Genomic DNA, 7,807 nt, shown 5'->3' on the forward strand with positions numbered 1-7,807 from the left:
GGGAGCGCGTTGGAAGGTAGGTCTGCTGAGGAGCAGTGGAGGATCTTTAAGCAGATCTTTCTTGGTGCTCAGCGGAAATTTATTCCGATAGTCAAAAAGGACCGTAGGAGGAGAGGTAATAAGCCGTGGATAATGAAGGAGGTGAAGGAAAGTGTTAAATTAAAAGCGGAGGCGTTTAGAGTAGCTAAGAGTAGTGGGCGAGAAGAGGATTGGGAGAGGTTTAAATGTCAACAAAGATTGACAAAGAAGTTGATAAAGGAGGGTAGGAGAAACTATGAAGCTGGGCTAGCGCTTAATATAAAAAAGGACAGCAAGAGTTTTTATCAATATATAAAAAGGAAGAGGCTGGCTAGGGTGAACGTTGGTCCCTTAGAGGATGAGAAGGGGGACTTAGAGGTAGGGGATGGATATATGGCGGAGGTCTTGAATAACTTTTTTGTTTCGGTCTTCACGGAGGAGGACGTGAATAATTTGCGGGGTGTTAGAGATGGAAATGTGATAGGACTGGAGGGTCTCGATGACATTACTGTTACTAGAGAGGCGGTGCTCGACAGACTGGAGGGGGCTGATTGTGGACAAGTCCCCAGGACCGGATGGAATGCATCCGAGGGTCCTGAAAGAAATGGCGGAGGTGATAGTGGATGCCTTGGTGGTTATTTTCCAGACGCTGCTGGATTCCGGGGAAGTGCCGGAAGATTGGAAAACGGCTAATGTTACGCCGTTGTTTAAGAAGGGTGCCAGGCAAAAGGCGGGGAATTATAGGCCTGTTAGTTTAACGTCTGTTGTAGGTAAAATGTTAGAATCCGTCATTAAGGAGGAAATTGCGAGGCATCTAGAAGGGAATTGCTTGATAGAGCAGACGCAGCACGGTTTCCTTAAAGGGAAGTCGTGTCTGACAAATTTACTGGAGTTCTATGAGGATGTGTCTAGGGCGGTGGATAGAGGAGAGCCGGTGGATGTGGTCTTTCTGGATTTTCAGAAGGCGTTTGACAAGGTACCTCACAAGAGGTTATTACAGAAGGTCAAGGGGCATGGAGTTGGGGGTAGGGTGTTAGCGTGGATAGAGGACTGGTTGTCAAATAGGAGGCAGAGAGTGGGGGTCAATGGGTGCTATTCGGATTGGCGGATGGTGACTAGTGGAGTGCCCCAGGGGTCGGTGCTGGGGCCTCAGCTATTTACCATTTATATAGATGATCTGGAGGAGGGAACGGAGTGCAGGGTGTCGAAATTTGCTGATGACACCAAAATTGGTGGAAAGGCAAATTGTGCGGAGGGTGGGGAGAGTCTACAGAAGGATCTAGATAGGCTGGGCGAATGGGCCAGGAAATGGCAAATGGAATTTAATGTTGGCAAGTGCGAGGTGGTCCACTTTGGTAGGAATAATGGTAGGAAGGATTATTACTTACGTGGCGAAAAACTGCAGCAGGCGACGGTGCAGAGGGACCTCGGGGTCCTTGTGCATGAGTCGCAAAAACCCAGCTTGCAGGTGCAGCAGGTGGTCAGGAAGGCAAATGGGATGCTGGCCTTCATAGCGAGGGGGATTGAATATAAAAGTAGGGAGGTCTTGCTGCGGCTGTATAGGGCGTTGGTGAGGCCGCAGCTGGAGTACTGTGTGCAGTTTTGGGCGCCGTACTTACGCAAGGATATTTTAACCTTGGAGGGAGTGCAGAGGAGGTTTACTAGGCTGATGCCGGAGTTGAGGGGGTTGAGCTATGAGGAGAGGCTGAATAAACTAGGCTTGTACTCGTTAGAGTTTAGAAGAATGAGGGGAGATCTCATTGAGACGTATAAGATGGTGAATGGGATGGATAGGATAGAGGTGGAGAGACTCTTCCCGCTCAGAAAGGATAGTAGGACTAGGGGGCATAGCCTCAAGGTAAAGGGGAGGCGGTTTAGAACAGAGTTGAGGAGGAACTTCTTCACTCAAAGGGTGGTGAATCTCTGGAATTCTCTGCCCGTTGAAGTGGTCGAGGCTGCCTCGCTAAATATTTTTAAGACGCGGGTTGATGGGTTTTTGATGAGAGAGGGGATTAAGGGTTATGGGGAGAGGGCGGGAATGTGGAACTGAGCCATGACAGATCAGCCATGATCTTATTGAATGGCGGGGCAGGCTCGAAGGGCTAGTTGGCCTACTCCTGCTCCTACTTCTTATGTTCTTATGTTCTTATGTACTTCAACGGGCAGAGAATTCCAGAGATTCACCACCCTTTGAGTGAAGAAGTTCCTCCTCAACTCCGTTCTAAACCGCCCGCCCCCCTTTATCTTGAGGCTGTGCCCCCTAGTCCTACTGTCCTTTCTGAGCGGGAAGACCCTCTCCACCTCTATCCTATCCATCCCATTCATCATCTTATATGTCTCAATGAGGTCTCCCCTCATTCTTCTAAACTCTAACGAGTACAAGCTTAGTTTATTCAGCCTCTCCTCATAGTTCAACCCCCTCAACTCCGGTATCAGCCTAGTAAACCTCCTCTGCACTCCCTCCAAGGCCAAAATATCCTTGCGTTAGTGCGGCGACCAAAACTGCACTCAGTACTCCAGCTGCGACCTCACCAATGCACTATACAGCTGCAGCAAGACCTCCCTACTTTTATATTCAATCCCCCTCGCTATGAAGGCCAGCATCCCATTCGCCTTCCTGACCACCTGCTGCACCTGCAGGCTGGGTTTTTGCGACTCATGCACAAGGACCCCGAGGTCCCTCTGCACCGTCGCATGCTGCATACTAAGGACCTGTAGTCCAGAATATAGGCACCCCCAAGCCAAAATATGCCAATACAACTAAAACCTGACAAAATGGAACATTGCCCATGTATAACCAAAACTCAAAACACAGGACAAGTCTAACTGAGCCAATTATCACATCGTCAGTTTGCTGAATATCATCAGGAAAATGATGGAAAGTGTTTTGCGCAATCCAATTAAGCGGTACTTACTCAAAATAACTTGGTTACTGATGCTCAGTTTGACTTCACCCGGGGCCACTCATCTGCTGATGTCATTACAGCCTTGACCAAACATGGTCAGAAGAGCTGAAAACGGGGTGAAAGCGACAACCCTTGACATTAAGGCAACATTTAATTAAAGATGACATTCAAGAGGCCTAGCAAATTTGACATAAATGAGAATCAGGGAAAACCTCGCAATTGGTTGGAATCATAGCTATCACAAAGGAAGATTGTTAGGGTTGTTGGAAGCCAACAGTCTCAGCTCCAAGACATCACTGCAGGAATTCATGAGGTTCGTGTCCTAGGCCCAACCATCTTCAGCTGCTTCATCAATGACCATTCCTCCGTCATAATGGCAGAAGTGGGGATCTTCATTGATCATTACACAATCTTCAGCATGATTAGAGAATCCTAAGATACTGAAACAATCTGCGACCACCTGCAGAAAATCTTGGACCATAACCTTCCTTGAGTTGATAACTGGCAAATAATGTTCATCCCATAGAAATAACCAAATCCAAAAAGGAAGAATCTAACCTCTCCGGCTAACGTTTATCGGAATTGCCATCGCTGAACACCCCATGATTAATGTCCTAGGGGTTAACGCCATTCAGAAATTGAACTTGGCTGGGTATATAAATACTATGGCTACAAAAGCAGATCAGAAGCAGGGAATTCTGCGGACAGTAACTCACTTCCTGAACCCTCAAAGCCTGTTCATCATCTCCAAGGCACAAGCTAGGAATGGAATTAAATACTTTCCAATAGCCTGGATGACTGCAGCTCCAAAAAACGCTCAAAAAGCTGCACGCCATTCAGCACAAAGCAACTCATTATTTGCATTCATCCACCACTTTGAAATTGCAATCCGTCCACTACCGATGCATTGCAGGAACAATCGAAAGCTCATTCGACTACTTGTTCAAAACTGCGACATCCACCACCAGAAGGGCGGGGCAACAGAAGCATGGGAAGACCACTTGCAAGTTTTCCTTCAAGTTGCGCACCATCCTGGCTTGAAAACATGCCCTTTCTTCATCGTCACTGGGTCAAAATCCTAAAACTCCTTCTCCATTTGCATAGTATTTCTATCTACACTGTGACTCTGGACGCAGGCCCAGCTCCAGGTGAGTGACAGACGATTTAGCTGGACTCTTGCAAGGGTTTTTCCTTGATGGAGAGCTGAGAGATTCCTCGGTGGTTGTCACATACTTGCCGATTGCAATCCCTCTTACAGAGGTGTACGATGGAAGCATCTTTAAGTTCCTGAGGAATGCATTCTTGCTTCCAAAAGGACTGGAACAACTCAGTCAGCTTCTCGATAAGTGCAGGACCAGCAGCTTGATAGATCTCTGCAGGCATGGCATCTGCCCCGGGGCTTTGCCATTGGATAGCTTTCATGACTTTGGCTACTACCGGTGGGTCATCCATGGCACTGTTGATATCAATCAGGGGAATCCGTTCTATTGCCTCATCGTTAATAGATGATGGTCGGTTGAGGACGGCTTCAAAGTGTTCAGCCCATCTCTGAAGGATCTGAACCTTCTCTGTAATGAGAGTTGTACCACCTGTATTCAGGAGGGGGGAACTCCCAGGAGATCGAGGTCCGTAGAGCGTGTTGAGGGCTTCATGGAACCTTTTCAAGTCGTTTCTGTCAGCGTATCCCTGTATTTCATCTGCCTTGACGCTCAGCCAGGCATCCTGTATTTTACACAGTTTATTCTGGACTGTCCTGCCATCACTGGTAAAAGCATTTTTCTTGGCAGCTGAAGATGGGTAGTTCTGACAGGCCCGATAAAGACTGTGCTTTTCAACAAGTAGAGCCTGTATCTCCCTATCATTCTCATTGAACCAATCATGCTGCTTGCGGGTAGAGGGCCCCGAGCATCTTCAGAAAAGATGCATGGACAGCATACTTGAAGTGTTCCCAGTCGCCCTCAGCGCTGCCTGTGAGGTGCAGGTCAGCAAGCTTGATTTCTAAGTCTTCAGCCAGTGCTGAAGCTATGCTGGGGTTCTTAGCTTGGCCGCATTGATTCTTTTCATAACCTTGCTTCCTTGCAGTTGCCTCTTGGGTCTGATGCAGAGCCTCATTTTGGAGACGATGAGCCTGTGATCTGTCCAGCAGTCAGCACCACACATGGCCTTGGTCACTCTGACATCCTGCCTGTCTTTTCTCCTGACCATGACATAGTCGATAAGATGCCAATGCTTAGAGCTGGAGTGCATCCAGGAGGTTTTGTTACAGGTAGGCAGATGGAAGGTTGTGTTGGTGATGAGGAGGTTGTGGGCTGCACAGGTCTTCATTAAGAGTAGGCCGTTACTGTTACTTTTCATTCACAGGTTTTAAGTCGGTCCACCTCGTGTCCAACGAGGGGCATACACGCGATGGATCGTACTGGGGCTGCTCTTGGTTGTTCGAGATTGGCCTAGTGCTTCATGTCATTAGTGTGTGCCTAAACTGGACAAGATACTGGGCAAGACGACAGCTCAGTCGTCTGCTCAGATAGGATTTATAGTTATTTGGAGAGTAATGAGTTGATTGGAGATAGTCAGCATGGTTTTGTGGCGGGTAGGTCGTGCCTTACTAACCTTATTGAGTTTTTTGAGAAAGTGACCAAAGAGGTGGATGGGGGTAAGGCAGTGGACGTGGTGTATATGGATTTTAGTAAGGCGTTTGATAAGGTTCACCATGGTAGGCTTCTGCACAAAATGCAGATGTATGGGATTGGGGGTGATCTAGAGAACTGGATTAGGAATTGGCTAGCGGATAGGAGACAGAGGGTAGTGGTTGACGGTAAATATTCATCATGGAGTTCGGTTACAAGTGGTGTGCCTCAGGGATCTGTGTTGGGGCCACTGCTGTTTGTGATTTTTATTAATGATCTGGATGAGGGTATAGTTGGGTGGATCAGTAAATTTGCTGATGACACCAAAGTCGGAGGTGTGGTAGATAGTGAGGAAGGGTGTCATAGTTTGCAGGAAGACTTGGACAGGTTGCAGAGCTGGGCCGAGAAGTGGCGGATGGAGTTTAATGCAGAGAAATGTGAGGTAATTCACTTTGGTAGGAATAACAGATGTGTTGAGTATAGGGCTAACGGGAAGACTTTGAATAGTGTGGAGGAGCAGAGGGATCTAGGTGTATGTGTACATAGATCCCTGAAAGTTGGGAATCAAGTAGATAAGGTTGTTAAGAAGGCATACAGTGTCTTGGCGTTTATTGGTAGGGGGATTGAATTTAGGAGTCGTAGCGTTATGTTGCAACTGTACACAACTCTGGTGCGGCCGCACTTGGAGTATTGTGTGCAGTTCTGGTCCCCACATTACAGGAAGGATGTGGAGGCTTTGGAGAGGGTGCAGAGGAGGTTTACCAGGATGTTGCCTGGTATGGAGGGGAGATCCTATGAGGAGAGGCTGAGGGATTTGGGGTTGTTTTCGCTGGAAAGAAGGCGGCTAAGAGGGGATCTTATTGAAACATATAAGATGATTAGAGGTTTAGATAGGGTGGATAGTGATAGCCTTTTTCCCCTGATGGAAAAATCTAGCACGAGGGGGCATGGCTTTAAACTAAGGGGGGGTAGTTATAGGACAGATGTCAGGGGTAGGTTCTTTACCCAGAGGGTGGTGAGGGATTGGAATGCCCTGCCTGCTGCAGTTGTAAATGCGCCTAGTTTGGGGGCGTTTAAGAGATCTGGGGACAGGTTTATGGACGAAAAGGGATTGGTTTAGGTTAGTGGGTCGTTGTTTTTTTTTAACTGGTCGGCGCAACATCGTGGGCCGAAGGGCCTGTTCTGCGCTGTAATGTTCTATGTTCTATGTTCTATGTTCAGTGACTATCGCTGATTGCTGTGCAGACACGTGGATTTGGGCCGGTGTCTGTGGGAGTTTGCGCATTCTCCCCGTGCTTGCGTGGGTTTTCTCCAGGTGCTCCGGTTTCCTCCCACATCCCAAAGATGTGCTGTTAGGCTGATTGACAGGAATAAATTGTCCCTAAATCAGATTCCCTCAATCTGGATGGCCATAAAACATTAGACAGGGGTCGTGGGTGGAGAGAGGGGCTGGTGGTGTTGAGATGGCAGCGCAGGCTCGTTGGGCTGAAGGGCCTGTTTCCCGGACTGATTTTGTTCTTTGTTCTTTGTTACACTTGCCTCCATGCCTCCCATTGACTCCCTGCCAGATTGCAGAGTCAGACCCTACTCTTGCACTGAAATTGCCAAGCACGATCAGCTTGTTGGTACTGCTCACTGCTGATAGTAGGGCATTTAGTTCTTCGTAGAACTTGTCTTTCATCTCGTCCAGGTTGTCCATTGTGGGGGCATAGGCACTGATCAGGGTGGCTTGACTTCTGTTCTGTAGCGGAAGCTGTAATGTCATAAGCCAGTCGTTCACACCCTTGGGTAGACTATCAAGTTTCCAAACAAGGTGACTCCTGACAGCGAATCCAACTCCAGCATCACGATGCTCACCACTGCCATGACTGCTCCAGAAAAAAGTGTATCCACCTCCCGTTTCGGTCAACTGACCTATGTTGGCAAGACGAGTTTCGCTCTGGGCTGCAATATCAATGTTATATCTTGCAAGTTCTCTGGCAACTAAGGCTGTTCTCTCTGGTCTGTCTGCTGGAAGGTTGTCTAAAAGCGTGTGCACATTCCAAGTGCAATGGTGAGCAGTGTCACCTCGTGTTTTATTTTGTTTGTTCGACCGCAAGATGGGATCCCCACCAGCCATGGTAAACTGGCCAGGGTGTAGTGAAGCAGGCGATGTTTAGGACACCTTTTCTAGCCCCTTCCTATTCTATGGAGGTGAGCAGTGCATTCCTGAAGAGGACTGCTCAGTCGCCCAGGTAGACTCCGAGTTCCACTGCT

The sequence above is a fragment of the Carcharhinus amblyrhynchos genome, chromosome 3 (assembly GCF_965287045.1).
Source record: "Carcharhinus amblyrhynchos chromosome 3, sCarAmb.v2.hapA, whole genome shotgun sequence".
In the NCBI taxonomy this organism is placed as follows: Eukaryota; Metazoa; Chordata; class Chondrichthyes; order Carcharhiniformes; family Carcharhinidae; genus Carcharhinus; species Carcharhinus amblyrhynchos.